Source organism: Geotrypetes seraphini, chromosome 9, assembly GCF_902459505.1.
Source record: "Geotrypetes seraphini chromosome 9, aGeoSer1.1, whole genome shotgun sequence".
In the NCBI taxonomy this organism is placed as follows: domain Eukaryota; kingdom Metazoa; phylum Chordata; class Amphibia; order Gymnophiona; family Dermophiidae; genus Geotrypetes; species Geotrypetes seraphini.
Window position 1 is genome coordinate 42,571,933 of NC_047092.1, and position 15,154 is coordinate 42,587,086.

The 15,154-nt window shown below is 42.3% G+C and overlaps 1 protein-coding gene across 4 annotated transcripts in view; it reads left to right on the forward strand.

Moving 5' to 3' along the window:
* ZBED4 (zinc finger BED-type containing 4) overlaps window positions 1-15,154 on the forward strand; it is a 76,996-nt gene that overhangs the window by 50,683 nt on the left and 11,159 nt on the right. For all 4 annotated transcript variants that reach the window (XM_033958921.1, XM_033958918.1, XM_033958920.1 and 1 more), the window contains exon 2: window positions 7,286-7,354. The gene's annotated coding sequence lies outside the window, so the exon portion shown is untranslated. The remainder of the gene's footprint in view (window positions 1-7,285; window positions 7,355-15,154) is intronic.

The window sequence follows — 15,154 nt, forward strand, 5'->3', positions numbered from 1 at the left end:
TACTCCAAATTTTTGATTTTTTCACCAGAGGGCTCTACTGCCCCCTTCAGTTTTTCCTGCTGCATATGAACTGGAAGGAGTCTTTCTGATCTGCTCTCTATACTTTTAAAAAATATTTTCTATGTTTATCAATGTTTTTTGATGCTCCAGAGCTCCTCTGGTCAAGGGGAAAGCTCTGCTTGTGTGGAGACAAAGCAGATTTGAAATTTGCAGCTGACGGGCCCTGTGGTACCTGCTGGCCAGCCTGCAGAAACTGTTGTGGAGCTCAGGGTCCGGACTCCTTGAACCTGTGCTTGCCTACTGGGTCACAGGGGCTTGAGCGCAGATAATTAGACACCCGCAGGGGGCTTTTCAGGGTGCCGGCTGCATTTCACCTCCCCCCTTTTGCATGTGCAGGTTCGCAGGGGTCGACGATCAGTAGGACTTCAGTCTGACTAGCAGCCCGAAGATTTCAGCGTTGGAGGACAGTTTAAGTGAGGCAATGATTTCTTCTCCAGATCCAGCTACTTTTAAGAATATAGACCTGCTCTCTGATCTGGTGGGTAGAATGTCATCTTCAGTTCTCTTTCAGCAGCTCTGAGGCTGGCTGTAGCATATCCACAGCACAGGTTGCAGTAAGTAAGACTGTTGCAGCCTATGGGCAAAATCAGGAGTTTCTGCCAATCCTGATTTTGCAGGTTTCTGCCACTTCCTATAGGGTCCCCCACCTCTAAAATCCTATTTTGGGTATTTTTTATTTTCTACTAAGCTGTTATAGGGCCGTTTTTTAAATACCAAAACACTGCCAAGGCAGCCATCTTGGATTTTCCAAGTTTTTTTTTTTTTTCAAAGTTCTGCAAAACCTTCAAAACTGGTAGGGAAGAAGTCCCCAGGCTCTTTAACCCTTACTTCATGATAAATTTATACTCATTGGACACCGGAAGAGCGCCCTTATGACATGCACTGCATGGCATGTGATGGCAAGAGCTTCAGGCTTAGCCTCCCCTTGGGTCTCTAGGGCTGAGGAGACATTGGGGAGCACCTGTCTGCTGGGAAAAATACCCTTCCAGAGCCCCAGAACACTGGCTTACCTAAACATAGGAGTGTGGAAGCCGTGGAGCCCAAGAGGCATAAGATGGCATAAGGGGACTCTGCGCTGCCCAGTACAACATTCTCTCCAGAATTTGGCAATATAATTGGAGAGCTTATTTGGAAGGATGAGAGCCCCAGGGGAAGTCTGGTAGTTCACCAGGAGGCACGTGAGAGATCTTGAGCTCCCAGGGTGTGCTTAGCTCAGTTTCAGAGGCTGGTCCGGATTTATTGAGCCTTTCCGATGGAGACTCTGAGGACAGCGGGTCTATCTGCATGCCTTTACTATCACAGAACGAACCCTTCCTGCTGGGAGCCGCAGCATTGCAGGCAGGTGCGAATATGCAAGATACAGTGGTGGCCCTCGATCAGGGCCCAACCATTCAAACCCTTGGCTCTGATAGAGCTTATTGCTGATTCCCTCTGGGAGCTGAATTTAGACTTCCCACTAGTCCCATCTACTTCTTGCTCTATACTGAGCGGAATGAGAGTCCAGTTATTTTTGTTTCCCTGGCATCCTTATTGAGTGTTTGGTCACGCAGCATTGGGATGTTTCTGAAGGATCTCTAAAAGTAGCCAAAACAATGGCTCGGCTGTATGCAGCTCAGGAGTGCCACCAGATGTTCACTCAACCTAAGGTAGATTCCTTAGCAGCACAGGTAATCAAATACACACCCTTCCAAGTGAGGGAGGCGTGTTATTAAAGGATATGCAGAATTGTAGCGTGGATGTGATTCTTAAGACAGTTTGAAGCACTGGCCTTGGGAATCAAAGCAGCTGCAGCGGCTTCCTTTTTGACATGTGCTTGTCATACCAAGTTAAGAGAGCTTGCGCTGGCGTAGGGCAGATCTTTGTTCCAGCTCCTATTAGCAGGAGTGGATTATGTGGTCGATGCTCCCTAAGACATCATCAGGGTCATGAGAAAAGTATCTGCTTATTCTATCTCAGCCCGCAGAATGCTCTGGATCAGGCAATAGGCAGCAGATTCCACTTCCAAGGCTGCCTTCAGCAGACTTCCTTTCAAATGTTGTTCAGAAAAGGGCTGGACGATCTCGGGGCCAGTGTGGCAGATCATTGACCAAAATGTCTAACTGACAGCAGACCGCTAACCTCGAGAGTCTCTGGTTGGTCTAATTTTCATGGCTCCAGGCGCTAAAGGCAGTATTCTGGAGGAGCTTCTGCTCAAAGATCCTACCAGGGTTTAAGTCGGATATTCTCAGGACCCAAGTGGAACCAAGCATCTAGTTCTCATCCCGTTTTAGCCTCCAAAAAAGCAAAATGATGCCAGGTCAGGAGCTGTTCCCATGAAGATAAGGGGATGGCTCTGAGTATGCAGAGACCTGGGTGCAGATCTCTTCAGACTGTTGGGTACTGGAGATCATTCAGAGAAGTTTCAAGCTTGTATTCACCCAGCCTTTAATAGACTGGTTTGTGGAATCCCCGGCAGGGCATCCAGAAAAAACAAGCAAGGTTGTGGCTACAGTTCAGAGGTTATTAGACATTCAAAGCCATAGAGAGTGTGCCACCCAAGGATTCAGGCTCAGGCAGATCCTCCATATACTTTAAAGTGCCCAAGAAAGGCTCAGAGGATTAGAGACCCATTCTGGAGCTCACGCACATCAATTTGGCACTGAAAGTCCCACATTTTCGCATGGAGACAATGTGGCCAGTCATAGCAGTAGTGGTGCGTGGAGAATTTCTGGATTTGACAGAGGCCTACGTGCATATTCCCACCTTTCCAGAATTCAAGAAGTTCCAAAGATTTCATGTCCTGGAGAACCATTACCAGTTCTCGGCTCTTCCCTTTGGCCTGGCTACATCACCTCGCACATTCACCAATGATAGTGGTGGTAGCTGCTCATCTATGCAAGAGAGGATTGCATCCATACCTGGAAGACTAGCTGATCACAGCCCCATCATTCTTGGAAGGAGAACAAGCGGTTGCTCACGTGATCCGGGTCCTGCTGAGCCTGGGTTGCATAGTGAATTTCTGAAAAAGCCAACTATTTGAGTTCCCATCCCTGGAATACCTGCGAGTTGTCTTCAACACAACAGAGGGCTGTGTCTGTCTTCTAGAGGCTCTCGGACAGAAGCTGTATACCCATATAATGAAGTTGTTGGTGCAGCTAGCTCCATCCACTAGGCACTACCTTAAAGTGCTTAGCTCCATGGCACGATAGACATGGTCCCATGGGCAAGGAATCACATTCATCACCTCCAGAGAACTCTACTTTTGCATTGGTCACAACAATTGGATTCCCTGCAAATGTCTCTGCTGTGGAGTCTGGTAGCCCAGACCAGTATGGGCTGGTGGCTTTTCCCACAGTCGTTACCAAGGGGCATGCTTCTCAGAATAGCTTAGTGGGTAATTGTGCCTGTTTGGCTGGCGAGCTCACTGCAGTGGACACCCAGTCCAGGGGCATTTGTCGGCCTTCCAGCAGAAAAAGTCAATCAACTAATTGGCGCTTCAAGCCATTTGACTGGCGTTGCAGAAGTCGGAGAAGAGTCTGGAGGGACAAGCAGTACAAGTCTTCTTGGAAAATGCTACTGCGGTAGCATAGGTCATTCAACAGGGAGGCACCAAGAGTGTGCAGCTGAGTCTGGAGGCTCACTCTCTGTTCTGTCAGGCTCTTTCAGCGGCGCATGTAGTGTGAGTAGATAATGTCCAGACTGAGTTTCTCAGCAGACAGACACTGGATCTGGGAGAATAGATGCTGTCTGCCATAGCATTCCAAGCCATTGTTCATCACTAGGGTTGCCCAGTGTTCAGTCTGTGCCTTTGCCCAGTGTTCAGTCTGTGCCTTTGCCCAGTGTTCAGTCTGTGCCTGGTGCCTGCTCAGAAGAGCTAATCGATAGGCACGGCTCTTATGAGCAGACCCATTAGTTCCTAGGCTCCCCTGTCCCTTGCCCAGTGCCCAAATCTCTTCTGGCTTCTTGCGAGCAGTACTGCTGCTCTCCCTCTGCCCATGATCAGCTGAGCCTGCACCAGAGCCACTTCCCCATCACTGGTGCTGGCTCAGCTGATCATGGCTCGATCCTGTTTTTGTTTTGTTTTTTGTTTTTTTTTTGGGGGGGTGGTGTTTGTTTTTTTATTAAGCTGGATATGGGTACAACTGTTTGTTGCATTTGTTGTGTGCCCCATGCATAGGTGCAGGACATACACTCGCACAGCACAACACACACACACACAGCTACCGGCAGCTCCAGACCTTCAGGTAAATTTTGACGGTAAAAGAAGGGTTTTCCCTTTTGAGCATTATAAGGAGTGCTCATAATAGAAACATAGAAACTTGATGGCAGATAAAGGCCAAATGGCCCATCCAGTTTGCCCATCCGAAGACTGGATGGGCAGATGAATTCATTGTAAATGCATTTGCAAACGGTCCTCGGTAGCTGCTACATCCATCGGTAAAAGTCTCAGAGGATCGCATCAGTCTTACATGCATGGCAGACTTTTATGCATCAGGGCCCGAGTCTCAGCCACATTTGGCAAGACAAATGTGGTAGCAAGGATACAGGCCAAGACGTGGAAAGCTTAACTGCAGAATTTAAAGGAGGAGGTCAGATTTTTGCCCTGAAGCATTTGCATGTTTGTATTGCTGCAATTTGTCATCTTGTGTTTTTACAGCCCATATGTAGGTTTTAGTTAGCTCAGTGTTTGCTTTTTATTCTTTTATTTGTATTGTATTGTATTGTATGTCTATACCAGGAGTATCCAACTTCAGTTCTCAAGAGCCACAATCCGGTCAGTTATTCAGGATTTCACCAATGAATATGTATGAGATCTATTTATATGAATATGTATGAGATCATGGCTTGATCCTGTTGGGTGGGGGGGCGTTATAAGATTTATTTATATGCATTGCCTCCATTGTATGCAGATAGAGCTCATGCATTTTCATTGTGGAAATCCTGAACATCCAACCCAGCAAGAACTGAGGTTGACAACTCTGGTCTATTTTATTTTACATAATTGTTTACCACCAAGAGTATCAAGTTATATATTTTTTTAAATAAAACCTACTTATGTAATACTGTACTATGTCCGTATATTAGCTGAATCTCTCTTGGGGGTCCTTTTTACTAAGCTAAGTTAAGCACTAACTCACACTTAACACATCAAAAATGGCTTAATCTAGGGTTTGCTCAAGCGTTCTACATTAGTTTTGGTATGTAGTAAAAATATTTTGAGGGGGTGTCAGTGTAGAAACACGCATTCTGTTTCCCTGACACAGCACATCTATATTTCTGCATTCTAACTGGTTAGTGCACAGTTAGTTGATGCAGGAGCTCTTAATGCTTCCTAAATAGGTGGCAGTGAGTGCTCCCATTGTAACTTCTTAAATGGCCACACGCACAGCCATATATTGAAAAATTTTTAAATAGCCCTTCCCACATGTAAAGGCCATTTTTACCATGGCCGTGATAGACCAGCTTAAGGTTGTACTAAGGCCATTTTTTACTGTAGCTTAATAAAAAGACACCTTAGACATACCAGAAACTTTCTTTGTGTTGAGATAAAAATTGAATGTGCGGGAAAAGTAGAATGTGCTGGAAAAGTGGATCTGCTGCCCTTTTTTGCATAAATATGTCAAATTTTGTCCTGCATTTTTTTCCATTTTTTGTCTTTTTCTTATTTTATAACCCTATGGAATGGCCTGGTATCATTCATTCATATTACTGTTTATTAAATGTTTAACTAGGGTTAGGATAGATACAAAGAGGAGTTTAATTAGCATAAGTTTGATATTTATGAGCATCTGTGCATCTTTCCTTTTCCTATAATATTCATAATTCAATTCTCTAAAAGAAAAGAAATGTATAAAAAGTGGAGATCTATAACTCGCTTTACTTCATGCTTATATCAGAAGTAGATGATCATTTGTGCTATGGTCTTATGGACTTTTCTTCAAAAATTTAAGTACACCTAGGAAAATAGGTTTGTAGGTGAATTTGTGGCGATAGAACAGGGGTGTTGGCATTAAAAACTAAATAAAGTTAAAAAAAAAAAAGTCCCTCCTCGAGGACTGCAATCCATTCGGGTTTTCAGGATTTCCACAATGAATATGCATGAAATCTATTTGCATGCTCTGCTTTCATTGTATGCTAATGGATCTCATGCATATTCATTGGGGAAATCCTGAAAACCCGACTGGATTGTGGCCCTCAAGGAGGGATTTTGAGAACCCTGCGAAAGAGAATAGAAAGTGTGTGTTTTGTTTTTTCTCATAAACAAAGGGCCCCTTTTACAAAGCCACAGTAGCTATTCTCCAATGGCAAATGTACCAAAACTGATAGGAATTGAATGGGCTTCTGTGCATTTGCTGCAGAGAATCGCTACCCCAAAAAAGAGTCCAAAAAGAGAGAGAAAGAAATCCACTAATCCACTTTGGTTCTAGTGAAGGAACTTCATTATAACTCAAAAAAAAAATTCCATCCATGCCTTTTATGTCTTCTTTACTTAGTGTGTGAGTGAACATCTGTACAGTATGCCCCCGTGAATTTGGGGTTTGTGAATTGCAGACTCAGTCTTTCATGGTATTTTCTGACTGCCTCTTCCAGGAACTAAAGTCAGGCTACACCAATCAGGAGCTGCTTTGATGCACCAGATAGTGTGTCAAAGCAGCTCCTGATTAGTGTAGCCTGACTTGAGTTGCCGGAAGAGGCAGTCAGAAAATACTAAGAACAATCCCGCACCCAATTTTCAGCACCCGCTGCCACCCCTGCAGCCCTCTCCTGGCCTCTAATCCGCTCCTAAACTGCATTCACAGTTTGTTTTTAATTTGTGGGTGCCCCTGAAATGTAACCCCCGTGAATTTCGGGGGACTACTGTACTGCCAACTCAACTCCCAAGAAGCCAGTCTCCCATAACAGAAAGCTGTCATTTTGCCGTCTTTTCACACAGCAGAAAGGCAAATGCAAACTTAGTTTTGGAATGGCTAGTTACTCTTTCTGATATGTGTTTTGCAGTAATAAAGAGCCAGAAGTTGTACCATTGAAAAGCTGGTTCATCATGATATGAGTCATTAATTTTAGTATGAGTTATGAAATTAGTATTAAAACCAGACCTCATCTTTTCAGGAAAAAACAGATGCTTTTCACCCTAATCAAACTGGTTTCTACCCGCAAAACTCTACAGAGCTCTCCCTAATTGGCCTGAAAATGAACATTCACTACTTTAGGGGCCATCGTAAATCCATTCTTCTTATTTCTTTAGATCTCACAGCTGCTTTCGACACAGTCGATCACACACTGCTTAACAGACGCCAATCCTCAGGAATCTCAGGTAAGGCTTTAAACTGGTTATTTTCTTACTTTCAAGATCGCAATTATCAAGTAAGCTTTAATAACATATTATCCATAATCACCTCTCAAAAATATGGAGTTCCCCCAAGGGTCTATTTTTTCCCCTTTGCTCTTCAATGTTTTCTTAGCCCCTTTGCTAATACTTGCGCAATCCATAGGGTTCGCTATTTATGCTTATGCAGATGACATTGCTGCACCCTTTTAACCCCAAAATTACAGATGACATTCAAGAAATAAATCTCAAATTGACCAAAATCCGTGCTTGGCATGATCAAAATATGTTAGCATTGAATGTCACAAAAACAATGCATACTGTTTCTTACTTCCAATAAAGAAGTTCTATCACTGCCCATTAGCACAGATTCCAACCTGATCCAGATATATACAAAGGTTAAAATCAGTTCAGTAATTCAGAAGTGCTTCTATGAATTAAAACTCATTTGCACGATCACTTCTCAACCCCTCTATAAACATTCTCATCCGTTCTTTAGTAATTTCTCATATCGACTACTGCAACGCATTATACCAAGAAACCAGAAAGAGATCCAATGACTACAAATCCTACAAAACACAGCAGTTAAACGCATTTATAACACAAATAAATTTGACCGTGTTGCTCTCACTGGCTTCCTGTCTCACACCACATCACCTTCAAAATAAAACAATCTAACATTCCATCCTTCATCGATAAACATTTGATCCCTTACTCTTCAACCAGAACACTACATTCCAACAATCAGAATCTGCTAGTAATTTCTTCTACTCGTGAAGAAGTATTCTACGATTCCACCCGAAAGGCCATTTTTTTCAGTCACTGCTACTACACTTTGGAATGCCCTTCCCCTCCACTTCAAGCTAGAACTTTCTCTTCAAAAATTCTGATCCAAAATCAAAACTTTTCTCTTCAAGGACACCTTTAACACCTAAGCTCCCTTTGCCAAACAAAAACTTTCTTTCTGTATAGAACTACAAAACGCTGCCTTAGAAGCAACTCCCACCCTCCTGTACTCTTCAACACCCTCTCACCCCCTTTTTATATTTTTTAAAATCTTGATGTATTTGTTACTCTCTTATGTCCTTTTTCCTCATGTCTGGTGAGTCCTGTCAGTCTTGTCCACTATCCCTTTATCTAGTTTTAATTACTGTTGTCTTATTTTTATTATGTATATTTTTTTACTCAATTCTCATTGTAAACCATTGAGCTATTCCGTGATAAATGGTATATCAAATTTGAAATAAACTTGCAAGGTATTTGTCTCACCAGGTTTGATATTTGGCTGGCTTGCTACTACACAAACTTTCTATATGCATGCATATAGTTAAAATGACATATATCCATTTTTTTCCCTTTGTTAGCAGCTAAATCTTTGAAAATGTTCTTATTTATACTTTTGACTGTGACGTTTCTTCCTGCTTATGTTGAAATGTCAACTGGACAGGAACCAGCTTTTATGTTAGGCTATGGTACCAGATCCCAGTTTACTTTAGCCCATGCATCACCATGATGATCTTTGGAAAGGAGTTGTGTACTGCAGATCCATCTAAAACACACAGTCTTGAGCCCAGAGTCTGGCCTACAGGAGTTGCTAAACAGCAGTTGTTGTAATTTCCTTCTCCCAACTTTCCTTCCTTGTGGCTGTGATTGCTACAAAATCTAAAGATCCATCCATCCCAAGGAAGTAAACACCTGAACCAAGAATCCAGCTTAGTCCACTGTCACCAAACCAGAATATACTATATATACTTGAATGTTAACCAAGATACCATTTATGCACTACCCCCTCTCCCCCCCCCCCTTTTTTTAGGACAAAAATGGTAACTTGAATATAAACTGAGAGTTTATATTCTATCATTCTTTCCCTTCCATCCCCTGTGCTGTTAGGCATTCCTACCACCTTCCATCCCAATAGTATTTTGCATCTGCCACTAGCCAGCTGCCCTCTCGCCCCCACCAACAAGAGTTCTCTCACCGTCAGCGCCCCCCCCAAACCAGGAAACTTCTCCTGCCATCAATGTCCCCCAATGTCAGCAACCTCCCCCCCCCCCAACAAGAAAAGGCACATTCCCTTCCCTTATAGACACCACCAATCCCCCTCTTGGACCCAGAGGAAGGACCCTAGACCTAACTTGTTTCCCTAGTGGTGCATTGGGGCAGGGGCGATTCCCACTCATTCCTGCCCGTGCTCTTTCAGCAATGAAAATGGAAGCAGAGACTTCCAGCAGCATTCTTGCAAGGCTGCTATTGTTAGTAATGTCATTTTTCTTTAAAATCCAGCATAGTACCAAAAGACTGGAGGGTGGCCAATGTAACACCAGTTTTAAAAAGGGTTCCAGAGATGATTGAGAAATTATAGACCAGTGAGTCTGACATCAGTGCCAGACAAAATGGTAGAGACTATTATAAAAAAATAAAATGACAGAACATATACATAAGCGTGGATTAATGAGAGGAAGCCAGCATGGATTTAGTCAAGGGAAATCTTGCCTCACCAATCTACTTCATTTTTTTGAAGGGGTGAACATGTGGATAAAGGTGAGCCGGTTGATATTGTGTATTTGGATTTTCAAAAGACATTTGACAAAGTGCCTCATGAAAGAAAACAGTATAGGTTTAAATGGTTAATATTCTCAATGGAGAAGGGTAAATAGTGGGGTTCAACCAAGCAAAATATGCAGATTGTTGAGAGAACCAATCCAAATAACAAAAATAAATCTCTCACAATGTGTTTCTCTTCTCAAATATTTTTCTTACTCATGCTGTAGAGGGGATGACTTTCTTCAACAATTTAAACACAATTAACATTTGAAGGAGGAAAACACCTCAGATCCCCGTATGCCACCAGAATATTACTTGCAGGCAATGCTGGAAAGGGAAACCATGAATATGTTTTCTCCGCTCGATCTTTGCCCAATCAATGGTCCACCGCCAATGAAGGCAAGCCAGCGTTTTGCTTTGTGGTGCATCAGGGCAAGGGGCCCAGATATATTGTCAGCACCCAAACTTCGTGCTCACTCTGGCTGCCAGATCGAGCAGAGAAAACAACATATTCAAGGAACATAGGAAAGATAAGTGATGATTTAGTTCCCTGTCATATCTGGTTTTTAAACTGACAAAAGTGTGATGCTTGCAAAGGAATCATTATACTGTAATTAAGACTGTGAATTAGTGATTTCATGGGTATATATGATGAACATTAAAATAAGGAGGTTTTTTTGAGCCGATGAGGAAGTTTCCCTTTTCAGTATTGCCTACAAGTAATATTTTGGTGACATACAGGGATTTGAGGCTTTTTCCTCTTTCAAATGTTGTTTAATTGTGTTTAAATTGTTGAAGACAGTCATCCCCTCTTCAACACGAGTAAGAAAAATAATTGAGAAGAGAAACACATTGTGAGAAATTTATTTTTATTGAATAGTGGGGTTCCCCAGGTGCTGGGACCTCTGCTTTTTAACATATTTATCAATGATCTAGAGAATGACACGTCCCCATGAGTTTTGCCACTGTCCCTGCCCCATTCCTGTAAGCTCTGCCTTAACCACACAAGCCTCGAACACTTATGATTTAAAGTGTTTGAGACTTGTGCAGGTAAGGACAGATCTTGAAGGAATGGGGCAGGGACAGGAAAAGAACTCGTGGGGATGGGGAAAAATTTGTCTCCGTGTCATTCTCTAATGAGAATAACAAGCGAGATCATTAAATTTGCTGATAAATCGCAAGAGGATTGTGAAAAATTGCAAGAGGACCTTAGGAGACTGGGCATCAAATTGGCAGATGACGTTTATAATAGAGTACAATACAATCTTTATATACCTCAAATACCTCAAGGAAGTTAACGGTTTACATGAAACGAAACATGTTGATGCATAAATTGTTAATCGTACAATTTTAACTTTCCTCAAAGAGATAGGTCTTCAGATATTTTTAAAATTCTTAATTTGCTGAATAATCTGACTAGGTAGTTTCCCATAGGTTAAGCTGCTTGATAAGCCCAGGTTGAATTATAAATTCTGGTATATTTTTAATTTCAAGAAAACAAAAAAAAGATGACTTTGCCTTAAATTAAAAGCTGTCTCAGTGGAGAATTTAAAAAGTTGTGGTTATATAATCTGGAATGTCCACATAGTGGGTTTTAAACAATATACAATAAAATTTATATTAGATCTTAGCTTCAATTAGTAACCAGTGAAGCTCCTGTAGATAAGGTATGATCCTATCACTCTTCTTCAATCTGAAAATTAGTTTTATAGCTGTATTTTGCAGAGTTTGTAATTTGTTTTTATATTGTTCTGGGACACTCTAAAAATGTAATATTTCAATAATCCAATAGAGACGGGAATAATGATTGCACCAGCAAATGGAATTGATGTTTGAAATATTTTCTTAACCTTCTTAGTTTCCAAAAAAGACCAAATTATTTTTTGATTTAACACGTTAACTTGGGGCAACAGAGAAAGTTTGTTATCAAAATGTACTCCTAGAATTCTGATTATTGAAGCCAAAGTGTAGTCAATATTGTTTACTGATAACACTTTAACATCAATCCCCATTTTGGGATGATTAAACATAGATTCATTTTATTTTTATTTAATTTCAGTTGATAAACTGACATCCAGCTCTCTACCAGATTCATACAGTGGTTTACTGTAGATTTGATATGTTCTAAGGAACAAGAAAAGAGCAGAAGTACAGTAATGTCATCTGCATAGATGAAAGAAAGAAATTTAGCTTTTTCCAGTACATAACCTAATGGATGAAGGAAAATATTGGAAAGGGAGGGAAATAGAGGAGAACCTTGAGGGACTCTGTAAGGGAGTTCCCATTCAATGGATATAATGGAAGACGTGTTTACTTTATAAGATCTCTTCAAAAAAATTTTAAACCAATATAATATGTTCCCTGAGATTTCAAGTTCAAGGACTCCTTTTACACAAAGGCATACCAGGGCCTTAACGCGCGGAATAGCACGTGCTAAAATGCCCTGTGCGCTAGCCGCTACCGCCTCCTTTTGCACAGGTGATAGATTTTTGGCTAGCGCGTGCTACCACAGGGCTCAGTCTTGGGCCCAATCCTATTCAACATCTTTATAAGAGACTTGGCAGAAGGGCTTCGAGGTAAAATAACATTATTCGCCGATGATGCCAAACTGAGTAATGTAGTGGGCAAATGCACAACAGACGAAGATTCAGTGCCCGACAACATGATGCACGACCTACTCCTACTGGAGCGATGGTCTAGGACATGGCAACTCAACTTCAATGCCAAAAAATGCAAAGTTATGCACCTGGGCAGCCAGAATCCATGCAAGTCTTATACCCTTAATGGCGAGATCCTAGCAAAAACGGTAGCAGAACGAGACTTGGGGGTAATCGTCAGTGAGGACATGAAGTCTGCCAATCAAGTGGAGCAGGCTTCGTCCAAGGCAAGACAAATCATGGGCTGCATACGAAGGGGTTTCGTCAGTCGTAAGGCGGAAGTCATTATGCCATTGTATAGATCCATGGTGAGGCCCCACCTGGAATACTGTGTGCAATTCTGGAGGCCGCATTATCGCAAGGATGTGCTGAGACTGGAGTCGGTGCAAAGAATGGCCACCCGGATGGTCTCGGGACTCAAGGATCTACCATACGAAAAACGGCTTGACAAATTACAGCTATACTCGCTCGAGGAGCGCAGAGAGAGGGGGGACATGATCGAGACGTTCAAGTATCTTACGGGCCTCATCGAGGCGGAGGAAGATATCTTCTTTTTCAAGGGTCCCACGACAACAAGAGGGCATCCGTTGAAAATCAGGGGCGGGAAACTACGAGGTGACACCAGGAAATTCTTTTTCACTGAAAGAGTGATTGATCGCTGGAATAGTCTTCCACTACAGGTGATTGAGGCCAGCAGCGTGCCTGATTTTAAGGCCAAATGGGATCGGCACATGGGATCTCTTCACAGGGCAAAGGTAGGGGAGGGACATTAAGGTGGGCAGACTAGATGGGCCGTGGGCCCTTATCTGCCGTCTATTTCTATGTTTCTATAGCACGCGCTAATCCAGAGCGTGCGGTAAAACCCGTAGCATACCTTTGTAAAAGGAGCCCCAATTTATTTAAAATTTGTTTAATCACCCAATCATATATTCAGGGTGATGTACAATTCTAAAAATATTTTAGAACAATACACAGGGAAACAAAAACATGACTTTCATCCAATATTCTTCTTAATGGTACGTGATCTACTAAATTGTAAGCAATGGGTAGGTTAAATTGAAGGAGCAATACTCTAACCCAGTGGTTCCCAAACCTGTCCTGGAGGACCCCCAGGCCAGTCGGGTTTTCAAGATAGCCCTAATGAATATGCATAACAGAGATTTGCATATAATGGAGATGCCAGGAATGCAGATCTGATCCATGCATATTCATTAGGGCTATCTTGAAAACCCGACTGGCCTGGGGGTCCTCCAGGACAGGTTTGGGAACCGCTGCTCTAACCCTTCAAAATATCAGTTCTTAAAATGTTTAATGTGAGCAAGTGCAAAGTGATACATTTGGGAAAGAGGGACCCAAATTATAGGTACATGATGCAAGGTTCTATGTTAGGAGTCACTGCCTAGGAAAAGGATCAAGGTGACATTGTTGAGGATGCGTTAAAAACCTCGGCTCAATGTGCAGGAGCAGCGGCTAAGAAAGCAAATAAAATGTTAGGCATTATCAGGAAAGGAAAACAAAGATGAAAATGTTATAATGCCCTGGTTGCGCTCTGTGGTACGGCTGTACCTCAAATACTGTGTGCAATTCTTGTTGCTATATCTCAAAAAAGATATAGCGGAATTAGATAAGGTACAGAGAAGGGCAATGAAAATGATAAAAGGGATGGGACGACTGAAGAACATAAGAATTGCCATGCTGGGGCAGACCGAAAGTCCATCAAGCCCAGTATCCTGTTTCCAACAGTCAGGTCCCAACTCATGTCCCAAGTCGTAAAGCAGATTTTGTTCTGCTTATCCTAGGAATAAGTGGTGGATTTCCCTAAGCCATCTCAATAAAGCCCTATGGACTTCTCTTTTAGAAAATTATCCAAGCCTTTTTTAAACCCTGCCAAGCTAACTGATTTCACCACATTCTCCGGCAACAAATTCCAGAGTTTAATTACAAGTTGTGTTAAGAAATAGTTTCTCCAGTTTGTTTTAAAACTACTACTTAGTAGCTTCATTGCATGCCCCCTAGTTCTAGTATTTTTGGAAAGAGTGAACAAGCGAGTCCCATCTACCCTTTCCACTCCACTCAGTATTTTATAGACATCTGTCATATCCCCCCGAGCCGTCTCTTCTCCAAGCTGTTACTTTTCCTGTTATTCACCTAATGTCCATAAGTGAATACCAGGAAAAATTGCAGTAAATCATTTGGGTATACAAGAATACAGTTGGAAGCTTCTACATTGGAATAGCACAAGATCTTTAATCAGCTTCTTTAACTGGGTGACGGGGAAGCTAGATGTTGGAGAGTCCCTGGACATCGTATACCTGGACTTTAGCAAAGCATTCGATAGCGTGCCTCATCGCAGGTTACTAAGCAAGATGAGTTCCATAGGATTGGGCGACACATTGACGAAGTGGGTTGGGAACTGGCTTGGAGGTAGGGTTCAAAGGGTAATGGTGAATGGAACCCCCTCTGAAATGACGGAGGTGATCAGTGGAGTGCCCCAGGGCTCTGTCTTGGGCCCAATACTATTCAATATCTTTATAAGGGACTTGGCAGAAGGGCTCCGAGGTAAGATAACATTATTTGCCGATGACGC